This window comes from Sapajus apella, unplaced genomic scaffold, assembly GCF_009761245.1.
Source record: "Sapajus apella isolate SASKATOON/1434 unplaced genomic scaffold, GSC_monkey_1.0 scaffold23, whole genome shotgun sequence".
Classification (NCBI taxonomy): domain Eukaryota; kingdom Metazoa; phylum Chordata; class Mammalia; order Primates; family Cebidae; genus Sapajus; species Sapajus apella.
Genome location: NW_022436963.1, coordinates 15,947,726 through 15,973,389, shown reverse-complemented (window position 1 = coordinate 15,973,389; position 25,664 = coordinate 15,947,726). Strand labels below are relative to the sequence as shown.

General features: G+C 37.5%; 2 long non-coding RNA genes across 2 annotated transcripts in view; both read right to left on the bottom strand.

Moving 5' to 3' along the window:
- The window catches only part of LOC116559481, a 138,977-nt gene that overhangs the window by 105,588 nt on the left and 7,725 nt on the right, over window positions 1-25,664 (bottom strand). The gene's annotated exons all lie outside the window — the stretch shown is intronic.
- LOC116559480 lies at window positions 15,431-20,663 on the bottom strand. The gene is made up of 2 exons (XR_004272470.1): window positions 17,796-20,663; window positions 15,431-15,944 (listed from the first exon to the last, which is right to left on the bottom strand). It is a non-coding gene; the product is annotated as an uncharacterized LOC116559480 (long non-coding RNA).

The window sequence follows — 25,664 nt, the reverse complement described above, 5'->3', positions numbered from 1 at the left end:
ATTTGGCACCCCCTAGTGCAAGAAATGGGGAAAGCAGTTACCAACCCAAACTACTTATATGTTTCATTCATTCATCACTTATTCATTCTACAAATATGCATTGATTTTCCCTTATGTGCAAGACACTTGATGGGTGCTGATATCAAATAAGGGATAAAATAGATCTGCTTGTGCTTTTCAGAAACTTATAGTCTCGTGTGAGACAAACAAAAAAACTAAGGTTCAAAATGTGCAACTGAAAATTGTGATTAGGACATTGTTGGAAACAACCAGTCTTTTGATAAAAAGTAATAGGAGGTTCCTACATGGATGAGTTCTGAGTCAGACTGCAGAGCACTCTGGGCAGCCAGCAGCACGTAGGAAGGTGCTGAAGTGCACAGATGCTTGGTATAGGTGGGAAGAATTCCACCATGGCTGGTGCACAGCGAGGGAGGTGCACAAGAAAGGACCAGGACTCCATGAAGATGAAAGCAGTGGAAAGTATTTTTCTTAAGTACGAAGGGAGGCCAGTAAAGTGTTTAGACTGAGAGATGAACTGATGCAATTCACATGTTACAAAGACCTCACTGGTACTCTTACTCTGTGGAGAAAGGCTTTACGGAATAAAAGGAAGGGTCTTATTCTTATTGGGGAGAGACCAGTAAGAAAGCTTTGTAGGAGTTGAATGAGAAAATGATAGTAATTTGTACTGGAATAAAGGATTCCCAACGGGAAGAGATTTTGCCCTCATGGAACATTTGGCAATTTCTGAGGATATTTTTGGCTGGGAGGAATCCTATTGGCATCCAGTGGGGAGAGAACAGAATTCTGCTAACAATCCTACAATGTTCGGGTCAGCCTCTCACAGCAAAGAACTGTCTGGCTTCAAAATGTCAATAGTACAGAGGTTAGTGGCCCTGGGCTAGAGGTTCAGCAATAGGGATAGAGATCAGTAGATAATTTCAATATTTTTTGAACTATGAAATGAAGAAGGCTGGATGTAGTGGTTCAAGCCTATAATCCCAGCACTTTGGGAGGCCGAGGTGGGATGATCACTTTAGGCCAGAAATTCAAGACCAGCCTAGGCAACATAGCAAAATCTCAACTCTATTATGCTTTTTTTTAAAAAATGAGAAATGAAGAGGACTTAGTGATAGATGAATATAGTCTTGGGAGAGAGAAAGGCATTAGGTATGGTGCTCCAGGTTTCTGGCTTGAATAATGTGGGATATCATTTACTAAGATGAAGAGGGCTTTGGGTAGAGCCAGATTTGGAACAGAGAATAATTAAATAAGTCAACTCTGAATGTATAAAGTTTGAAATACCTGTGAGAGGGCCAAGTTGAGACATCTAATAAGAAACTGACTTTCTGAGTCTAGAGCTCACTTCTAAGAGCAATTAAACTTATTGAACAGTTATAATGAGCCAGGCATCATTCTAAGAATTTTTTGTACATCATAACATTAATTTTATGGACATTAAACATCAGCATTCATTCTTTGAATCCTCTCATGACATACTTAAGTTTCCAAGTTACAGAGCAAATGCTATCATTCCAGTTTTCAAAAATTTTCCTTCCACATAGGAATACATTACTGAAAGCTAATAGTAAATATGCCATCCCTAATAAAACAGAGTATGTCAGTAAGAAAAAAAATCCTAACCACCATGCTATCAAAATATTAAAAATTAAATTTACCATTGTGCGAATGGCTTTCACTGTTTTTATCTTAGAAACTATCCTGAAATTATGCATGTTCTTTATTGTTTCTAGTTTGGATAAAAATAGCAAAATTTTACCCCAAAGAGGATACTAAGAAATATAAGCTTGAACTCCAGAAACAATGAACAATTCCAAAAAAAAAAAAAAGCCTTCTGCCATTTAATATTCTTTCAAAGCCATCTGGCCCTCCATTTTCTTGGCCAAATGACACAGTATCTTCAAAACACATTTCTAGCGTTAGCAGATGCCGCTAACTAAACTCAGGAAGCCTGAAGGAATCGAACGACCCAGTTCGAAGTTACATGATATGCAGGTCGGTCTGTGATACTCATGATGGATGTCTGGGAGCAGTTTTGCTTATTTAGTCTGAGAGAAAGAATCTTAAATAGCAGGGCTATGAAAGCTTATATTGTTATAGCAAGTCCTCCTGCGGTTGTAAGGTTCAGCTAGACCTTAGTCAAATGGGACTCCAGTTAGGAATTTGTGAACAAGGCCAAGTCCTAGTAGGACATATTTGTAACTTGGCCCTGGCTGAAAGTTTCAGGTCAACTCACATTAAAGTAGAAAATAAAATACTTTGTTCAGTTAAGAATCTAGCTCAGAATTTAGGAATACAAAGATTTGCGATCCTCCCATGTCTCAGGGCAAGACTATGAGGTTTTTCTCGTTACTTATTTCTCCACTCCACGGAGAACCTGATAGAATTACATCACATAAGAAACAATGCTGACAGGCTTGGTGCGGTGGCCCATGCCTGTAATCCCGGAACTTTGGGAAGTCAAGAAGGGATGATCGCTTGAGGTGAGAAGTTTGAGACTAGCATGGCCAACATAGGGAGATCCTGTCTCTATAAAATTTAAACATTAGCTGGGTGTGGTGGTGTGTGCGTATTGTTCCAGCTACTGGGGGACTGAAGTGGGAGGACGGCTTGAGCTTAGAAAGTTGAGGCTGCAGTGAGCCATGATCACACCTTTGCACTGCAGCCTGGGTGACAGAGGGAGACCCTGTCTAGAAAAAAAACAGAAAGAAAAAGAAGAGAAACAGCCCTGACAAGCATGAGACCTTCCTCATCATCACCAAAGCTACTCATCCATCTTCAGAGATGACAAATAAGACTTCAAATTGCATACTGCCATATATTTTATGTTTTGCTAGGGTTCTAGACCTGCCAGTATTTCAGAAAAACAAAATCTAGAATTTCTGAATTCTACAGTCGGTTAGCTCATATTGAAAACTCCTTCCTTAGAGTTAACAGCCTTTCCTGCCCATCATTACACAACTTCCTTAGCTGTTCTAAAAGTGGCTTAAGGATTTTTCCCCACTAGGGAAGGAAGAGGATCAGGAAACAGGGTTGCAAGATAAAAAAAACATTGAAACTGGCCCTAGTTTCAATCTCACTACCAAAATTAGCCACATGTGCTGAACAATTTCACAGCACCTAGCTATTCTTCCAGTGCTTGTGTCAACTTACAAGGGCTGCTTGGTCCAAGAAACAATTATCTTACTTATCTCCGTGGTTCCAAATGTATTTTACACTAAGACTCTACAACACCTTTATAATTTTTTTTTTTTTTAAAGACGGTCTGGCTCTGTCACCCAGGCTGGAGTGCAGTGGCGTGATCTTGGCTCACTGCAACCTCCACCTCCTGGGTTCAAGCATTCTCCTGCCTCAGCCTCCAGAGTATCCGGGATTATAGGCAACCATCACCACATCTGGCTAATTTTTGTATTTTTAGTAGAGACAGGGTTGGAACCTCCACCTCCTGGGTTCAAGCAATTCTCCTGCCTCAGCCTCCAGAGTAGCTGGGATTACAGGTGCCCGTCACCACATCTGGCTAATTTTTATATTTTTAGTAGAGTAGAAACTTCTGACCTTAAGTGATCCAGTCGCCTCAGTCTCAAAGTGCTGGGATTACAGGGGTGCCCCATTGTACCTGGCCTAGAATATTTTTTGATCAAAACTTCAAGGTTGTATAGTATTCTGCCTTGCAACATATTGTTTACATTTCTACCCATCTTTCCAGAGGAGAGTATCTTTTGGGGAGAAGGGATGCATTTATGGCATTTGAAATTCCACAAAAATATATAATTGACAAATTCTTAATAAAACTGCTAGTCTACCATTGAGGAATACAAAATATAAATTCATGACAACGATTGAATTCTACTAATTAAAAAACCTACATTCCCTCTTCTTCTACCTCCTGACCCAAATTTTAAAATTGTGTTGACTCCCAGTTTTGTGTCCAGTAGTACCATCATTAGCTAACCCTAGGACACCTGTCTCCTGCTGTATGGTTGGAAACCAGTCTGACCTATGCATAGAGAAATAATTCACCTTGACTGAGTTCATACTCTGGACACAGCTTTAGGTCAGGTGTTTATACCTGCTGGTTAGCTCATTTATTTAGTAATGTATAAAGAACGCATAGATATTTTCACACTGGTGGTGGATAATTTTCTTTAATTATAAAAGTAATTCATGCTTATTAAACAAATGAAAGCAAAGATGAAAATGAACTAGTGGGAAGAGGACAGTTATAATCTAATTCCCCAAAAGTAGTCACTGCTCAGTATATTTTCTTACATTAATTTTTCTATGAATTAGGCTTGTTTAAAACTTAGCTGTACTAGGTTTAATTATAATAGGTATACTCTACATAGTTATGCATAATTGCAATCATATACATACAATAATTTTAAATTATTTTTTCACTAAACACTAAAAATGCTTTTAAAAAATTCACCATTGATTAGAAGGCATAAAAATGCTTTTTGATATGATATTGTTACTTTAAAAAAAATTGAATTTTATTCCATCTTTGGCTGTATTAGTCTTAATCACTCTGGGCTTGAGCCTGGAAATTTTAAGCAACTTACACAGTTGAGGGAAAAATTAAACAAACAAAAAACAAACAAACAAAACCCTTTTTATGTTAAAAAAAAAAACACACACAAAGAAGTCAAAACCTTTTTAAAAGTATATTAATATTCATTTTTAATATTGAATATTAATATAGTCTATAGTCTATGTATGATTCAGAATTTTATTAAGCATATTAAAATGCATTCAAATTAATAAATATGACTGACAAACATTCTTACTTCCCATCTCACCAAAAAATAACTCTACTGAAACCTGAATTCCCTGAGTTTCCTATGCACCTTTAGATGACAGCTAAGAAAGTGACAGCAAAGAGCTACGGAAGGCAAGCTGCTGTTCTCTCCTCAAAGAGTGACCATGGCCCATTGGCAACATCCTTTGGTAAAAATAGTAATCTGACCTAGAATATTAGATTGCAAGAGCTGCCATAATAGAGTGTTACAGACTGGGTGGCTTAAACAACAGGAATGTATTTTCTCTCAGATCCAGAGGCTAGAAGTCCAAGATGAAGGTGTCAGCAGGTTTGGTTTCTTCTGTGTCCTCTCTCTGGTTTACAGATAGGTGCCTTCTTGCTGTGTCCTCATATGGTCTTTCCTCTGTGCGTGCACATGTCTGTATCTAAATTTCCTCTTCTTATAAGGACACTGGTCATACTGGATGCAGTCCCACCCATTTGACCTCATTTTACCTTGATACTTTCTTTAAAGGCCCTATGTACAAATACAATTATATTCCAAGGTTCTAGGGGTTAGGACAAATTTTAAAGGAACACAATTCAGCCTATACTAGTTCTGTAAGATTACAATGACAAGATCTCTTCTTTTTTCTTTCCTGCTAGGATGTTTAACAAGGAAACTGCCTTTAAAATAAATAAATAAATAAATAAATAAATAAATAAATAAAAGAGAGGAGAAAAACAGATGTGGCTTCTCTCTAACACTCCCCCAGCCTACACCACCAAGAAAAATATTTTTTTGAAGTTATTTTCTTCATTTGAAGTATCAGATCACATCTGCATTGGGCATGTTTTCAAATCTTGGGCAAGATCTCAGAGTAGCAAGGGGCACAACTTTTGCACTAAATTATTTTAAGAAATAGCCACAGACTTGTTGCAATCTCAGAAAAAAAGAAAGAAAAATGAAGAAATATAAAATTCTAATGAAAATGCTGCTGCTGACATACTCAGGGCCATTCTTTTAAACAAGCCCCCTAGTACTTGCTGCCACCTTGACAATCTCCTAATTGCCTGCCTGACCCAGTGAGACCCCAGACCAAAAGTAACCACTGTTTTCTTCCTGGGATCTAACCACAGCATTTCCTACCAAATCTAAACAACCAAAAATCCTTTCTGAAATGCATCCTAAATAGAAAACAGAAAATAAAACACCTAACTTCCTTAAGATTTTCTTAAACAAGAAGCCACCCAAACTTCAGTGTAAGAAATCAGTTACTTTTAAGTAGAAACAGTGCAGTGAAGGTGCTTCTATTTTTGCAGGAAACACATGAGAGATTTTGTATCCCTTTCCATATCTTTTTGTGAAATCTAATCCTGTTTTGCTAGAGGTTGGCTTCTCTGTTCAGTTTAGTTTGTGATGCCAGTGGGGGTGAAAAGTTACATTTAACCCAGCATAGAGCTTTCTCAGACTTATTATAACATGGTGCTGCTGAAGAAAATCAGTTTCCCTGGGACTGCCTTGGTTCCCAGGTGAAATATCCACTTTCCCTATGATATGTTATCATAAATATAATACCGAAAGATTATTATATTTTGGACAAGGTGACTGATTCTGAATTTCCTGGCATTACTGAAATGAAAATAAAAGACTACTCAATCCTGTAATGGAAACACATTTGGAAAGCCCATTTTCCCTTTCTTGCAGTTGGTGATAGAAAGGGATGGAATGTAAGACTGTTGGGTCTTTCCACATTTTGTTAGCCTGGGCAGGCAAAGGCAGACCTGGTTCACCTGCATGGATCACGAATGCCCCCCCCCGCTTCTGTCAGGAGCAGTCTAGTCTGCTCATCGTGTTAAAACACAAAATGAGAAGCACCAATCACCAGACCAAATGTGGTCGTTTTGGGCCAATTAGCTTTCTCCTTTGCCTTGCCCAGCAACTGTACTATACAGCCCAAGGTGTCCACTTTGCAAGAAAACATGATCACAAGTGGAAACATTTGACAGTGAACAGATTTAGGGAAATCCCTAAAGCAATTGACTCATGAGTGATTGCCTGCTGCTACCATCAAATCTATTTAGTATAATGGCAAACTGAATCATTTGTAAGATAACTATTTATTAAACGTGTTCTTTTCTAAACTGTAAGTTCTATGAGAGAAGATATGAGTGAATGAACAAAGAATTGGATGAAAGAACAAATAAGAGCACATGGCAGGATTTGGATATTGAAGGCTTACGTGTGAATCTTAAAGGTTTAATTCTGCAGCGAGCACAGTGATGTGTGCCTATTAATCCTGTTAATCCCAGCTACTTGGAAGGTTAAAGCAGGAAGGTGGCTTCAGCCCTGGAGTTTGAGACCAGCCTGGGCAACATAGCAAGACCTCATCTCAAAAAAAAGGTATAATTATTTCATCATAAAAGATGGTTTTAAAAATGTGTTCCTCACATCATGCTAAGTATTTTAATCTTCACTTTTCTCCTCTGAAATAAAAATAGCCGGGCCGGGCGCGGTGGCTCAAGCCTGTAATCCCAGCACTTTGGGAGGCCGAGGCGGGTGGATCACAAGGTCAAGAGATCGAGACCATCCTGGTCAACACGGTGAAACCCCGTCTCTACTAAAAATACAAAAAATTAGCTGGGCATGGTGGCGCATGCCTGTAATCCCAGCTACTCAGGAGGCTGAGGCGGGAGAATTGCCTGAACCCGGGAGGCGGAGGTTGCGGTGAGCCGAGATCTCGCCATTGCACTCCAGCCTGGGTAACAAGAGCGAAACTCCGTCCCCCCCCCAAAAAAAAAAAAAATAGCTAATATTTTCTGAGAGAGTTGTCTGAGTTCCTGATTCTTGGCTGACCAATCATCCTAGTTTTCCTGGGATTGAAAGTTCCTAAAATGTGGGATTCAGGGTACTAAAACTGGGAAAGCTCCAGGAAAACTAGGATGAGTTGGTCATGCTGCAACACTGAACTAAATGCTTTTTCATCCTTTTTACTTCATCTAATCCTCACCAAAGCCCTATTAGGTAGTAGATTCTTTTATTATCCCATTTTACAGATCAGGCTATGGACACTCAGTCATGTTAAATAACAAAAACCCAGGACTGTCTTGTTGGAGAAGTCAAGGGCCAGTCATCATGGCCTCTTATCTATAAAAATGGGAACCACAGCAATGCAGTTCATGGATCTCACCTGGCTATGGAGATAATGATAGGAAACTCACAGGAGGCATTTTACTATCTGCAAAACCTTTCCTCATTCAAGCCAACAGTGAAGAGAGGACACTAGAGCCAAGTTATAGTCAACCCCATTTGACCTCCATTGGGAATTTCATGGCCCATTACTCTGGACTCTGGTCAACCATTTTCTTGCTTTTGTTTTTAGGGAAGACACACATAAAATAGGAGAGGAAAAGAGGGGGAAATCAATCTTCATCAGCAAGTTATTTCCTCCAAACGGACTTTATAACCATTATTATAATGAAACACATTTCTTTTTCCAAAGCCTGTGCTAAGGTTGAGAGAGCAACTTTAACTGAAGAATAAATGAGTGCCTTGAAGTGGTGAGGTTGTAAATTGCCCATCAGGTCTAAGGATTCATGGTTGGCTGCATTCTTTTTATTTATCTCTGAGAGTCCCCTGGTATGCCACCTGGGATTGCCCATACTAATATGTATTTTTCAGTTTAGTCAAACCCTGAAGTTTACAGGCAAGAGGAAATTTAATAAACTGGTGGAGATAGATGCATTCAACAAATGTAATAAAACTTTTCCCAATAGTAGGTTATATAAGATTATATACTTTAATTGAAAATAAACGCCTTCTAAATGAAGCACATAACTACATACTAGATCCTGAATAAAATAAAGAAAATGAATTGATTTTAAATTATACTTGATAATATTTTATATTTTAATGTGATATTTTTAGACACATCTTTAACTCCCTATTGTTTTTAAAATTAGCCACAAACACCATAACTCTCAAGACTTTCTACAGCACATTTCCAGCTTGATTTTTCTCTTTTCCCCAGTCTTTCTGCCCATCCAAACTTTCTGTACTAGCGTATCTCCAGGTCTTCATTCAGGCTGTTGCTTTCACTTGGAACTTCTCCATTCTTCAGCACCACCTGTAAAACTTGTAAGGGACATCTGTTGTTCCATTTCTCCCCTTTTTCTGTTTTAGAGCACCCTTTTGTTCTTTTGGAAAACCACTCCTGCCCAAGCCAAATCTATGGGTTTGATGTAGCTGGGCCTATCTTTGACAAGGCGGGCATGAGACCCAGACCTGGCCAAACGGGAGCACTGTTTGTATATTTTGCTGGATTTATCAGGAGAAAGGCACTGGTTGTTTGTTTGTTTTTTGCTGGAGTAATAAATCTGCTAACAAAGTGAGCCTGATAGAATTGGTATCCATTCTTTCTTCCACCAGGTACAAGCCTATCTAAAAACAAAACCAGCTCAGGGTAAAAAAGTCAAGAGATGGAGAGAGACCAGTCTTTAATGGTGTCATTAGTATCCTTGATTCAACTGTGCCTGAAACTAGATTCCCCCTTTTTTGATTAGCTAAGCCAACACATTTTTCTATTTTTGCTTAAACTAGTTTGAGTTAGGATTCTGTCACTAAAAACTAGAAAGTAAAAATCTTGATTATGTAAAACTCTACCCATAATTATGGGTTCATCTTAATGGTCACCAAATTTCTAAAGTTTTCCTGGCCTCAAAAGAAGGGTGACTTTGATCACCCAAGAATAGCTTTCATATCAATATTGTTTAGAAGTCAGAAAAAATCAAGTCAGGAAAGGAAGAAAAGATATAACTTCAGACATTTATTTGTATATCTTCAACAATGTGAATCTAATGATTTATAATGTGTATAAAAATCTTACTATATAGTCAGCAAGGTAGAGATTTGAAAATTAGGTTCCTACAAAGGTGAGGTATAAGAAAAAATATATTTGGTCTTGGTCTGTGATTCCTGGTACACAGCTCCTAAAATCCTTTCCTGAGCAACAGGAGTGTCTTTTATTACTCCTAAGGAGCCCCAGGTAATCACACCTGAATCTAAGCTAATGAGGTGATTTAGGGTGCTTCCTAGGTAGTCTCAGGATGAGACTGATCACCACAAAGACCAAGCTATTAGAGGATTAGACCTTTCACCTCCACCCACAGACCTCTGGGAAAAGGAGTGAGGGTTGAAATATAAAGCTTTATAAAAATTCTTGAACCATCAGACAAGGATGAATAGCTAAAAAAAAAAAAAAAAAAAAAAAAAAGATACTTGAACAAGAAAATCTGATGAGCTTCCAGATTGGTGATGACATCAACCAGGTACTAGGAGGGTGGTGCGTCTAAAGAGGGTAGAGGAAGTCTGTGCCCTCCCCAATACCCTGCCCTATGCATCTCTTCCATTTGGCTGTTATAATAATCCTGTAATGGTAAGTTTCTTTCTTGAGTTCTGTGAGTCATTCTAGCAAATTGTCAAACTCAAGTCAGGGGTTGAAGGAAGTCTCAATGCATAGCTGGTCTGTCCTTAGTAAGGCAGGTTTGGCACTTGGAATTGTCATCTGAAGCGGGGATGGTCTTACAGGACTGTCCCTTTAACTTACGGGATCTAACACTAACTCCAAGTACAGTGTCAGAATTAAACTGAATTGTAGCACACCCAGTTGGTGACCATAGAATCAGAGAATTGCTTATAGGTATTAGAAAATATTCCAGAAAAGGACTATAAATGCTTCAGGAAAAGAACACTGAGAAACATGGACTTTGCAATCAGGCACCTGGATTTGATCTGGACTCCCCGTTATGTGAAGTCCTGGGGTAAATTCCTTAATATATGCAATCCTCCAATTTCTTAATTTCTAAAATAGCAAAAATAGCACTAAAGGATGGAATGAGAAGACAAATACTGTGTATGAGTTAGGATACAGGTCCAGCTGCCATCACAGAGACCATATTACTGATGCTTTAAATAAAGAAAGATTTTTCTTTATCTTCCATGTAACAAATAAAGGCATGGTGGTCTGGAGCTGGTGTGGTGGTTCCACAGTGTCATGGGCCCAGTCTCCTTCTATCTTCTGGTTCTGCCATCTGCCCTTGATTATTCTCATCTTTAATTGTCCAAGATGGCTTCCCACCATGCTCTTATTCCAACCAATAGAAAGAGCAATGGCAAAGTGGAAAGCAAGCTCCTTTCTTTTAAAGGCATGAAGCGTTTTCCATATTGATTGTTCCCAGTTTATTGGACAGAATGTAATCATGTGTCTAATATATGACCATATCTAGCTATGGGAGAAGTTAAGAAATATAGTCTTCTTTCTCAGCAGCAATGACTCAAATAATATTATGGGTTTTTAAGTATCATTATTGCTAGAGATGAAGGAGAACATGGATATTAGTGGACAACATAGGATTTATTTAAATTACTTGACAGATTTCCCAGCACAGTGACATTGCCTCTTTCTGTCTCCTTTTTAGTTACAGGTATATTGAAAATTCTGAGTGGCATTTTCTCATTGCTGGTAACTTTGTTAATTGGCAAAATCCTCCAGAAAGCAGCATACAAATAAGGAGTTATTATAATCTGACTCTGAAGGATTTATCCAAATGAGATAACACAAAAGGAGAAGCCGTTCATTGTAGTGTTACCTGGGGGAGTACAATCGTAGTCTTGATATTTTACAGTAGACCATGAGCCATCCCTCCCATTGGTAAGAACAGCTTGCTGGACCATGGGAGAATGAGCACCTCAGTCCTGAAGTGAGGACCGGGGCTGTGCAGTACTGTGGCCCTCCAGGGGTACGCACCATGCTGAGCTAGTAAGATACTGTTGTATGAGAGCTTGAAATGAGAGATGAAGAAACCAGAGGTGAGGAGGCAAGTTTACCAAAGTGTTTGAGGCAGTCTACAAACTCAGGCAATCCTGAAAGCCACCTGGTTCCTATTCTTCCTAATGCCATTAAAATAATAATAATGTGTAGAAACACAAAAATGTGTCCAAGATACTATTTTAGCTGAAATTAGAATAGAAAATAAGAATATTTCTCTATATAAACATGAGTAACAAATACATCAAAGGACATTCCCAAAAAACTGAAAAGATAATCCATAGAACCTTTTTCACCCTGGAGATGAGAGAAAGTATTTGCAAATCATATATCTGATAAGGGTCTAATATCCAGAATATATAAAGAATTCCTACACCTCAACAACAAAAAGACAACTCATCTAAAATGTTAGGAAAGAACTTGAATAACTCTTTCTCTAAAGATATGCGAATGGCCAATAAGCCATTATGGTTAACGTCATTTGCCATTTAGAAAAATGCATATCAAAACGAAAGTGAGATACCATTTCACACCTACTAGGATTGCTATTTTTTGAAAATTGAAAATAAGTGTTGGAGAGAATGTGGAGATATTGGGACACTTGAACATTCATGGTGGGAATTTTAAATAGATCAGCCATATGGAAAACAGTTTGGTGGTTCCTTACACAGTTAAACTTAGAAGTACCACATCACCCAGTAATTCCACTCGTCGACACACACACAAAAGAACTGAAATCAGGGAGTTAAACAGATATGTATACACAAATGTTCATTGCAGCACTATTCACAGTAGCCAAAATAATAGCCAAAATGTCCATCTTGGATGAATGGAGAAACAAACTGTGATATATTCATATAATGGAATATTATTCAGCCATCAAAAGGAGTGAAGTTCTGGTACATGCTACAATATAGATCAACCTTGAAAACATGCTATGTTAAAGAAGCTACACACAGAAGGCCACGTATTGCATGATTCCATTTCTATGGAATGTCCAGAATAGGTAAGTCCCTAGAGGCAGAATGCAGATTGGTGTTTGCTGGGGGCTGGGGAAAGAGAGAAATGGTAAGCCACTGCTTAATGCATACAGGGTGTCTTTTTGGAATAATTAAGATGTTTTGGAACTAGGTAGAGATGGTGGTTATACAACATTGTGAATGTGCTAAATGCTAATAATTCACTTAAAAATGGTTCACTTGAAAATGATGAATGTTACACTATGGGAATCTCATCTTCATAAAAAAGTAATAAAAAAGAAAAGATAATATTGTGGGGGTAATTTGATTAGAAGCAGTTTCTAAAAGCATTATATCACCATTAATATATATATATGTGTGTGCTATATATGTATTATGTGTGTATGTATTGTTTTCGATTTGGGGTAAATATTTACATGCCTCCTAACAAAAATGAAAACAATTCAGTCTGCAAGTAACAATTCTCAGAAAGTAAGTGTTAACACATTCTATATGGAGACAGTGCCCGTGATAACGCATCCCTTGACAATACCACTTTGCATATCAAGTGACTGGCTCTTGTTCATCTCAGAAGTCTCAATTCTGTCATTTTATCAACCTCAATTTAATGCAGTACTGCTCTTTATGCAGCTGAATTTCCTGGACCACACTTAGCAGTGTGGACAGTTTAGCAGGATTTACTTGTAGTATCTTTAGAAAATATCCTCATTAATTCTTTTTTTTTTTTTTTTTTTTGAGACAGTCTCTGTTGCCCAGGCTGGAGTGCAATGGCATGATCTCAGCTCATTGCAGCCTCCACCAGCTGGGTTCACATGATTCTCCTGCCTTAGCCTCTCAAGTGGCTGAGGCTACAGGCACATACCACCATGCTCAACTAATTTTTGTATTTTTAGTAGAGACAGGTTCACCATGTTGGCCAGGCTGGTCTTGAACTCCTGAACTCAGGTGATCTGCCTGCCTTGGCCTCCCAAAGTGCTGGGATTACAAGTGTGAGCCACCGCACCTGGCCTGATTCTTTTATTATAAATTTTACAGCATAAAACATAAGTCTAGTATAATTCCTTTTGGAAATCCATATAAGAATGAAAATTTTAAAACAAAATCCATTATTCTATTACCTAGAATAAAAGTGTTAAATTTTGGTTTTATACACGTGAGCATACCTACACAAACAGTTATATAGATGCATTTTTGGCAACAAATAGTATTAGGATGTATGTGCTATATACTTTTCACTTAATATTAGAAACAATTTTCTCTGTCATTAAATATTCAAAAATTGCATTTTTAATATATAGCTGTACCATAATTTATGCAGAACCTCTATTTTACTTTTTTTAATTTTTAATTTTTAAAGTTAATTTTATTTTCATTTTAAGTTCCAGGATACATGCACAGGATGTGCAGGTTTATTACATAGATAAACCTATGCCATGGTGGTTTGCTGCACCTATTAGCCCATCACCTAGGTATTAAGCCCCACATGCATTAGCTATTTTTCCTGATACTCTCCTTCCCACCGCCCTCCCCCCAGCAGTCCCCAGTGTGTGTTGTTCCTCTCCCTGTGTCCATGTGTTCTCATTGTAGAACCTCTATTTTATATGTCTAGTTTTTTCCCAATATTTCTGAAATCCAGGCCTTCAGTTTGCTCCATTATAGCCACACCTTCACTGCAAGGTTATATTATTAAAAATAAATTCCTAGAACCAGAAATATGTATTCAAAAGGAAAATTTGGAAGCTTTTGACATGTTTTGACAAACTACCTTCTTGTTATGTTGTCTGAATTTACCCTTCCAATAGCACTTTGTGAGTTTATGCCAGCATTATTCCACATCCTTGGCAAAATTGGGGTTTCTTGCCCAAAGTATTATTTTATATACATTTAAAATTTTACTTTTGATGTGACAATACATAATATGGTTCAAATATCAAAGAAACCACTGGGTATACAGGAGAAAGTCTCTCCTGCCCACATATACAATCCTCCTCTGAAGACAAATATTCAGTTTCTTACATATCCTCCTAGAATAATTTATGCATTCATATGTACAGTATTCTAAACACAGTGTTCTGAACCTGGTATTTTCCATTTATGTAAGATATATTCCACTTATCTATACATCTTGAATGCAGACAGCTTCTTCATTCTTTTTTATTGATGTACACTTTTCTGTTGTTAAATTTTATATACTTAACCAGTCCCCTTTTGACTGGGTAAGGCATTTAGATTGCCTTTAACCTTTTGCTGTTCATACACTGTAGCTGTGAATTACCTTCTAAATATATCACTTCATCCACAGACAAGTGTGTGTCTGTGTGTGTGTGTGCACAGCTGCATACATGCACATGTGTCTGTGTTGAATTTCTGAGTTACTAGGTTCAAGACTTTTTAAAATGTTTTTGTTCATTTTATCAAAAAGAGAATGAGGGTGAGAAAGAAAGGAGACAAAAGATAAAAAATTAGAAAATTTAGTGAGTCTGGTGGTTTTTAAATGGTGGGAGATGTCACATATTTTTCCTAAATTGCACAGCTCTGAAGTTTCTGGTTTTCTTCCACTATTCTTTCTTGTCTGTTTAAGTGTTTGGAAATTTCAAAAGATTAGGGGCATGAAAAGGGATGGGTGCTAAAAACCTAATAGCAGACCTGCCTCCAATCCTATACGAGCTGTTTTACCATCAGCTGAATTCTGATAAAAAAGAGCAAAGGCCTCTGAACAGAGAGAGCTAAGCCTTTAAGCCCTGGAGGTGAGGTTACACACTTTACATCTTCAGAAATATGAAATGAAAATATGTTTAGAGATGGAAAATAATTTTCCAGAGATATGATCATCCACAACATAAAGGATCAAAATTTCAAAACCCCAGTTACTTGCCTTTATTTGACAATGATTATTTTTTCTAGAAAATATTGATTTATGTTACATAAGCCTTAAAAATAACATGGAAAGTACACAAATCAAAATTGTATAGCTTCATGACTTTTCACAAAGTGAACACATACATGCAACCACCACTCCAATCAAGTAACAGAACATGACCAGCATCCCATTAGCCTTCATTATTCCCACCCAAACACTACCCCCCAAAAGTAACCACTTTCTATCACTATCAATTAATTATATCTGTTTTATAACATCACATAAAGGGAAAATGTAGTATGTATTTTTCTGTCTGATTTCTTCCATTCAACATTATACAGAATTCATTCATGATTTTATTTCTTTTTCTTTTGTGTGGCTGCATTCATTCCACAAATATTTACTGTGCAGGTACTATATGCTGGGTGCTATGCTAGCCACTGGAAACACAATGCCAGTGATCCAGATAAGGTCCTTGCTCGTCTAGAACTTGCACATGGGGAGATTGTCTTTCCACGCTGAAAATGAATATTAGAATTAAAAAGTCATTGCTTTCCAGGGAGACAACTGAGGTTTGTCAATACAGGTAGCTCCAAGGTATTTATCTTTCTAGAAAGGCAAAGGTATGTTCAGAATAAAGTGAACTTCGGTGAATATCTTTATCTTTACTTACAGAATCATTTACCTGCTATATAAAGGCAGAGGCCTTCAACATATAAATCTTGGTTACATTTTCAGAGCTGAATTCAGTGCAGCCCCTGGACTAAATAACTATAATATGTCTACCAGTCAAGACTCTGGGGAAAGGATGATGGTTGTATCTTTGAAATGCTATTTTAAACACACTTTTTTTTTGCAGACAAATTCACAGAAGAGTAATGGCTAAGCAATGTTTTCACTTTCCTCTTCTTTCTTTAAATTATACTTTTTGCCCCTTTTTTCAGTGTAGGAAAGGGATTGGGAGACACATTCCATCTGATCAGTGAAGATTTGGAAATAACCCAGAAATCAAAAGAGGATATAGATGGCATTATTTCAGAAACCCACACAAAGTCAAAAATTCTAGTGTATATATATATTAACTTTAGAGTTGATAGGTATTATTCACATTTGTAAGCAATGTTTAATAGTTTAAATTAGTAACACATTAGTTAATTAAATACGTACATTAATCCGAAAGGCTTAACAATTTTAAAAGCATTACAAATAAATCTAAAGTGCCTTTTACCTATCATTCGCAAACGCGTCCTCTCTTCTGTTCACCAGCTAAGAATTTGGAGTACTTCCTTCTAGACCTTTTTTATATCTTTATACACAAACATGTGTATGTATGTTATTTTTCCTATAAACGATATACATATCAAAATGCAACTTTCTTTTTTATCATCAACAATATTTTTTGAGATCTTGAAAGCTGATGTATACCTGGTTCACTCTTTTGAGCTGCTGTATAGTGTTTCAATATATGAGCGTGCCATTTTATATAATGTAGACATTCTTTGAATGAGGACAGGCAGTCTCCAGATTTTCACTCTTATAAGCAATGCTGCTATGAACATCCTTGACATGAGTCCTTGAGCACATAAGAAAGTATCCCTCTAGGGCATACATCAAGAAGTGAATTGATTATGCCATCACTTCTTTAAAAGAGCATCTTGGCCCTTAACGCTAAGGAAGCTCTTGAAGGCTGTGTAGATCTCATTTGTATCTGTGTGACAAGAATCCAGCGTAGATAGGTGGGACTTAATGATTGCCTTCCATGACACTAGAGTATAGGTCCTGGGTTTCCCAATATCTTTCTACTTCTCAATCTCTTGGTTGGTTCCTTTCTGCCTACCAATGATTTAGAAGGCAGACGTCCTAAAGCCTTTATTCTTGGCCTTCTCTCATTTCTCTGGCATCTTTCCCTCGGTCTGAAGCTCTCAGCCCAAGCTACATATCAGAATTAATGGGAGAGCTTTTGAATATAACTAGTGCCCAGACCCACTCTTCAGAGGTTCTTGCTTAGCTGGTCTGCAGTGGAGTGGGTTCCACATAATCATATTTTTTTTCCTCAAGACTCTTTGTGTCACATTAATGTGAGGCTAGAACAGAGAATCATTGACTTAGGCTGGTGGTTCTCCTAGTGGAGCTCCCCAACCAGCAGTATTCGTATCTCCTGGGACTTGTTAGAAGTACAGACTCTTGGGCCCTGCCCCAGACATCATGAATGAAAAATTCTGGAGGATGGGGCTGTACAACTTATGTTATAACAAGCCCTTCAGATAATTCTGATGCATGCCAAATAAAGTTTGAGAACCACCACCTAGGGTGATCTGATGCATTCCCCCTGACTTAGTAACCATACAGAAAAGTCCTTTTTCTCTCACCTCCAACCTAGACTCCTCTCCTGGACACCAACTGCCTCACTGACATTCCACTACAGTGTCTGTCCAATATCTCCGCCCTATTCCCGCCTTATCAAACATTTTTTTCCTCAGTCTTCTCCATCCCAGTGAATGACACCATCCTCCAAGCTGCTGGAAGCAGAAACTTGGAGTTTATTTTTAAGATCTTTTAAAATACATAATGCCTTCAGGAAGCTTAAAACCAAGAAGGTACAAAAAGCTGAACAATGACAGTCTCTCTCCCACCCTTATGCCCTACTATGGACTGAACTGTGTTTCCCACAGAGTTCATGTGTTGGAATAAATTCTAACCCCTAACCCCCAATGTGACTGCATGTGGAGATAGGACTTTTGAGGAGGTAATGAGATTAAATTAGATCATAAGAGTGGGGCCCCAATCCAACATTAGTGTCCTTAAAACAAGATGAAGAGCCAGGAGGAAAGGCCATATGAGGATGCACAAAAACGTGGCTGTGTGCAAGCTAAAGAGAGGGGCCCCAGAAGAAATCAACTCTGCTGTCACTTTGATAGTAGAGTTGGCCTCCAGATCTATGAGAAAATAAATTTCTGTTGCTTAAGCCACTTAGTCAGTGCTATTTTGTTATGGTAGCCTGTGATGTTTAATTTTATGTGTCAACTTGACTGGGCCACAGAGTGCCCAGATATTTGCTCAAATACCATCATGGGTGTTTCTATAATAACATTTTTGGTGAAATTAACATTTAACATTTAAATAAGTAGACTGAATAAATCAGATCCCACTCCTTAATGTAGATGAGCCTCACCTAATGAGGCCTGAATAGAACGAAAAAGCTATGCCTTCTGCAAGTAAGAGAATTCTTCCTGCCTGACAGCTTTCAAACTGAAACATTGGCTTTTTCATACCTTAGGACTCAACTGAAACATCATTTCTTCCTGGGTCTCCAGCCTGCCAGCCTTCAGATGGGAAATCCACCTTTGGCCCTCCTGGATCTCAGGCCTTTTGACCTAAACTGGTGTTATACAATCAGCTCTCCTGGGTCTCTAGCTTGCCAATTCACCCAGCAGATTTAGGGACTTTCCATCCTTCATAATCATGTAAGTCACTTGCTTAGAATAAATCATATATACATGTATACACACACACATACACATATAAGTGTATAAATGTGTGTGTGTACACACACACACTGTTGGCTCTGTTTCTTTGGAGAAGCATGACTAATCCCTAATGTACAACCTTAGCAAATTAATGCATGCCCCATCTTCCCAGTTCCCCATCTTCCTCATACAGTAACCACTATCCTTAGTTTCTTACATATCCTTTCAGAGTTTCTTTAGAATATATACACAAATAAAATTATGTAATACTATTTTTCTCCAGTTTTTATATATACATTCTTTTTGCAGATGCCTTATATTTCATTGTCTGCTTAACTCCTGATTTGTTCAATCAGTCTGCTATAGTTTAGATTTTCGTTGTTTTTGACATTAGAAATGATACTGCAGTAAAGAACCTTGTGCATGCCACTTTCCACATGTGCAATTATATGTGATATATATAATACAGACTGCTGGGTCAAGGAGTATATGATTTTGCAGTTTTGATAAATGTCAAATTGCCTCCTTAGAAGTTATATCAACTTACTCACTCAACAATGCCTAAGAGTTCCCCCAAAGCCTTAGTAATCGACTGTGTTTCTCAAACTTTATAGTTTGCCTATTTGGTTCCTGAAAAGCTCACATTGGTATAGTTTTATGAGCACCTTTTCACAAGTGTGTGCTGTTTGTATTTCCTTTCTTGTGAGCCGTCAATTAGTATCTCTTGCAGGTTTTTATTGTAAATTAAAGGAAAAATCTCTCTTTGTGCTATGAACTGAAAATATTTTTTCCTCAGCTTGTCATTTAACTTTCAATTTTGATTATGATGTGCTGTTGTTTGAATGTGTCCGTCAAAAAGCATATGTTGGAAACTTAATCCCTAATGCAAAAGCACTGGGAGGTGGGGCCTCATGAGAAGGGATTAGGTCACGAGGACAGAGAGAATCAGATAGTGCTGTTGTCAAGGGAGTGGGTTCATTATAAAAGGGAGCAGTTTAATCTCCTTTCTCTTTCTCTCTCCTCCCTCTCTTGGCCTTTTGCCATGTCATGACACAACAAGAAGACCCTCTCAAGATGCTGGCACCTTAATGTTGGACTTTCCAGCCTCCAGAACCATAAGCCAATAAATTCCTATTCACTATACATTACCCAGTCTGTGGTATTCTGTGATAGCAACACAAAATGGACCAAGACATAATGTTTCTTATCATGCAGAATGTGTTTGTTTTATAATGCAGTTAAATATAACATTTTTTTTCTTTTATGGCTTGTGAATTTTGAGTCATAGTTAGAAGTCCTTCCTTATGCCACAGATGTAAAGTAATTATTCCTTTCTATTTCCTTCTAAATCAGTTTTGGTTTAATTTTTTACATTTATTTATTGATCCATTTGATATGGGTCAAGTATGTACTTAAAGTATGAAGTACAGATTCAACTTTATGATTATTTGTGTGGGTATGTGTTTTACCAGATGGCTACCAACTCATTTCTGGTAGCATATATTGGGTAGTCTATAGTTTCCCAATCAGTTTGAGAAGCCATCTCTATCAGAAACTAAATTCTCACAGTTATATCTCTTTCTGGATTTTCTACTCCATTCCATTGGGTTTTCTGTCCATTTACAATCCAGTATCACCCTACTTATTTATCGTGGCTCTAAATTCCCTATTAATATCTGGCATTAATGCTAGATTTTCCATATCGTTCTTCATTTTCAAAGTTTTTTGAGATGTTTTTGTTTATCTTCCCAAATAAAATTTTGAATTAATTAGTCTCATTCAAACAGAATGAAATAACAGAAATAAATTGTTGGTATTTTTATTTCTCGTCATTTTATAAACTGTCTTAGAAAGAACAGGCATCTTTGTGATATCCAGTCATCCTAAGCATACAGTGTCTTTCCATTTACTCACATCTCCTCTGAGGTCTTCATTAGTGTTTTAAAACATAATTCATATAGGCTATGTAGTATCTTGTCATGTCTATTCCCAGCGATTTTGTTGTTGTTGTTTATGGAGATTTTATTATTTTATATGCTTTATCTGGATGTTATTTGTATATAGGAGATAGAAATATCTGTATTATAATTTTCAAATTCATTCCTGATACTCCCTTACTCTCATCCCCATCATAACATACCTCATCATGTTCTATTAATTCTACCTTTAAAATGTACTTTACGTGTGTCTGATTCTTGCCACCGATACTAACAAACACCACCCTAAGTTCAAGCCACCTCGATGTTTCATCTGGACAGCAGAATAGCCTCCTTGACACACAGCAGCCAGAATGATCTTTTAAAAACACAAACGGTATCTTGCTATGCCCCTGCCTAAAATATTTCCATGGCCACTCCTTCTACTCTAAATAAAATCAAACTCCTCACCTTAAAGGTGCTGTATCAGCTGACTGCTGGCTCTCTCAATCCCATTCTTTTATTTGTCTGTTTCTTTATTTTGTAAATTTAAAAACTTTAAAAAAAATTTGCGGCTATATAACAGTTGTACATATTTATGGGATACATGTGATGTTTTGAAATAAGCATACACTGTAATGATCAAATCATGGTAACTGTAATATCTGTCACCTGAAACATTTATCATTTCTTTGTGTTAGGAACATTCCAATTCCACTCTTCTAGTTATTTTGAAATATAAAACCCCATTCTAAATCATTTCCTCCTCATTCATAGAACTGTTGGTGCAAGTGCTTCTTGGGTTCCAAAAAACTCCACCTTCTTTCCTAGCTCAGACCTGGCCCTGCTGTTCTCTTTGTTGGGAATATTTTTCCTGCTGTTCTTTTCAGTCCTGGCTCCTTCTTATTCTCTAGGTTGCCATTTGCTTATTACTTGTCAAAGAGATTTTCTCTGTTCATATGATCTACACTATCTCTCTTTTAATATCTTTTATAATTCTTAGAACAATATTTAATTATATACTTGTTCATGTATTAGCTTATTTTGCGCTTCTTTTCCCCACCAGACTGCGAACGCCTCTGCCATCTGCAAAGTGCATAGCACGAGGTAAGCTTCTGAATAATGTATTTATTGAATGAATAAACAAATGTCTTTCTTGTGTACTAGTCAAGGGCTGGAAAGATTATATTTTTCCCTGTTAATCAGCTATTATTCTCCATTCGTGTCTTAAATCCAGGGTTACTGTATATCCAATGCTTATATTTCTAAGTCACAAGTTTCCCTCAAAAGCCTGACTCAACCATCATAAATATCTTCCTTGTATTTATTCTCATATATGCAAAATATATAAGGTTGTTTTAAAATAATGAAACACATGTTAAATGTAACAGAAAAAATTAGCGCTGTATATAATTTATGAGAAAAGTTTTCCCTAAGGGTAGTGATACCATCGTATATATTTTTAATATATTATCTGTATATTGACTTAGTTTTTCTCATTAAAATTTACTATATTCTTGTAAAAATAACCAAACAATATAAAAATCGGTGTCACTGAAATGTAGGAAGTGTAAAAGCGCTCCAAAATTCTTACTCCAGAGAGAACCACTGGTGACAGTTTAATGTATATCCACCTTCCTAGACATTTTTTCTCTGTATATCATATTTTAAGCACAGGCTGAGATTTTGTTCTTGCTGTTTTATTTCATTTCTATTTCATTTTTACTACAGTAGGACACAATTAGACTGACAACACTATGACTTGCTTGCTGAATAATAGATTTTAGACATATTTATATGCTAAATATACAGCTCTTTCCTTCTCTTTCTTTCCTTTTTTTTTTTTTTAACAATTGCCTAATATTTCATTCATTTACTGTGTCCAGATAGTTCCTTTTCCTTTTCAACTGGTCAGTGGGGAGAAAACGTCTTGAATTTCATCAGGTTTCTTTTTCCTTTTTTTTTCTTTTAAGACCTCTGCCACTCCTTGATGCAGGGACCAAAGTCACCAGTCAGAGAACAAGTCATTTCTCTACCTGAACCACCATTGTGTTCAAAAAGGTAACGTAAAACAAATGTTGTTTTCCAAGGTCCAGATTTATGTTCAGAGTTAATGAGCTGAATAATCAGCTATAAGAAATGGTGATTAAAAACATTTACCTGAGTTAATTTGTATTACTGACTATAACCAGGATTTAGGCATCCTCTTAGGCACCCTTACCAGGGTGCCTAACAGAAAACGGTAATTCCAGACTCTCGCTTTAGTAACTGTACCACATACAAAGAGCCCAACAGCAGCTGAAGTTTATTACAGTGATGTTGCTGTGAATGCCACCAATATGTACTGTCAGACCTGTTTTGAGTAAAAAAAAAAAAAACTGCAAAACCAATTATTTTGCCAACATCTGATAGGGACTTGATGAAGCGCTAATTGCTAGGTTTACATTTCAGGAAACAACTTATTTTATGTTATGGGTGCCAATTAATCCAAAGGCGGCACATGGCAAATACACCATTTACAACTAGCATGGATTTGATGCCCCAGAATCTCATTACCAGGTCAAGTTGTCACATGTGACACAACTACCTTTTTGTGCATTTCAAATGTATGCACATTAGTTTATATCATGAAGGTATTCTTCCCTGCCCCCATCCCCATGCCATTATGCTTGGTAGTCACAGCAGATGAGATATTTTGAAAAGTTTTCCAAAAATCTTCTTTGTATTGGGCCCCAAATTAGCTCATCATGGGGAATTCAAACCCTACACCACTTTTGCAACTACAAGGCAGGCCTCTTTGCCATGTGCTATTTTTAGAGCAGGGCCCACAGCACAGCCTGAACAATACAAAGACTTGGGCTGAGCTGAGAGCAATGGGAGCTAGTGACAATGGTTGTGGCAATGAGACTGATGAAGAACAGTGCTCCCAAGGGCCAGTCTAATCGTTAGGCAAATGAGTGGTTTGGATGCTGGGAAGACATTCTCCTCAACTACAGTTGGCCTGATAACCAGAATTCTACATTTGCGAATGAATCCCTAAACCATACCCTCTTTTGGCCTCCTGGTCCCCAATTGTCCTGATATCTGAAGAACAGAAATGTCTGAATTTCTACTCTTTGAGGCTGCATCCCTAAGCATGACAATTTATACTATATTAAGCTTGATAAAACATTAATACCTATGAGAGTCAGTATAATATAGCAGTTTAGGAGGACAGGCTGTGAAATTCAATAGCCTAGCACTAAACTCCCACTAAGCTACATATTGGCCGTGCAACCTCAGGCAAGTTACCTATCTTCTCCGAAGGCAAGTGCCTTCATCTTCTCTGGAAAGTGGGACTAATGACATTACCTGTTTCATGGGGTTGTCAGGAGAACTGAATACAGTATTATCCACTGTTTCTGAAAGTAAGCATTAAGATAAATACCATTAGGACAGACTTATCAAGCATCACCTGGCAAAAGTGCTTACTTTTAAAAATTACTTTTTTGCACGTGTAAAAATTATTTGTCATGTAAACATCTTTTTTTTTGTTGTTTTTTTTTAATATTCAGACAGAAAATCACGTTTCGGCCCTTTGAAAAATTCTGCCAGAAAAAAAGCCCAGTGCTTGAGAAAATGCTAAATTAAATCTATATAAACTCCGCATCCAAGCAAGCTGTAGGGAGTGAGTCTGTTAAAAAAATTAAAATTTTTAAAAAGGGATGAAGGGCTAACAGTAACAAGTTAAGGTGAAAAAATACATAGCCATTTGCACACAAATGGCTGGGGTTTTATTATTACTATTATTTCTCAGAGGAGGAAGACCCATACATTGGTTATGGAGTCGCGGGAGGTTACCTGAAAAAGGAAAGCTAGGCTGCTAGTGCCCCTCCGGGTAAAGAATCAGGAACCACCCTTCCTTGATTAGTGGGTGGGTTCGAGTGAGCCCGCTGATTTGAACATTCCTACTTTCTCTATGCCAGGCACTGAGCCAACATTTTCATTGATCAAGTCATTTTCATAACATCCCTATGAGGCAGGAAACCATTATTACCTCCTCTTTAGGACATGTAAAGGATATGGAAACTGCCCACAGCATAGGCATAACTTTCACTTGCTGTGCTGAGCAATTAAGGGGGGGCCCTGTGCCTTGCTACTCGTGATTCTGAAGTAGGCACTGGGGAAAGCCTAGCTCTAGAAATGTCTCATTCCAGAAAAAAGGAATCGTGATGATTCTGATCAAAGCAGGACTTGCCTCTCAAGAGTAATAATAACACAGTAAGAAACAGAAATTATGTCAGTCATTCTCGGTGTGTGTGTGTGTGCGCGCAAAAGAATGGCTTTTCTAAATTAAAAACAAAACCTGGCTCTGAAAACTAGAGCCAAATTGGTGGCAATAGTAAACTCGCTCATTTAAGGCATATTTGTGAAGTGCCTAGTATGTTACCATGGAGGAAATCAATTTGTCCTTTGCCCTTATGCACCTTAAAGCCTAACAAAGGACACCAAAACACAACACGTTTGAACCAAACTAGGACAGGAAAAGTTCTAGACTCAGGGAGCATAGAGCACTGTGGCATGTCTCAAAGTACTCTGAGAGTTATCAGATTCCTTGCTAGTTAAAGATGCCATATATTTAACAATTGTCTATGTCAAATGATCACTTTTAGAGAATAATAAAATTGTATTTGCACACATTGTGTTGCTAATTTGGCTGCAGTTCAGAAGGAGTTTGGATCAAAGCTAAAAGCCTAGCATTTCCGAATTTTGTTTGTAGTTATGATGTTGAACCCCAGGTGCGAAGCTCTCATTTCAAGGATAGTAGAGGGAGAAGAAAAGGGATTGAAGCCCTAAGAATAGAGTCAGAGGAAAT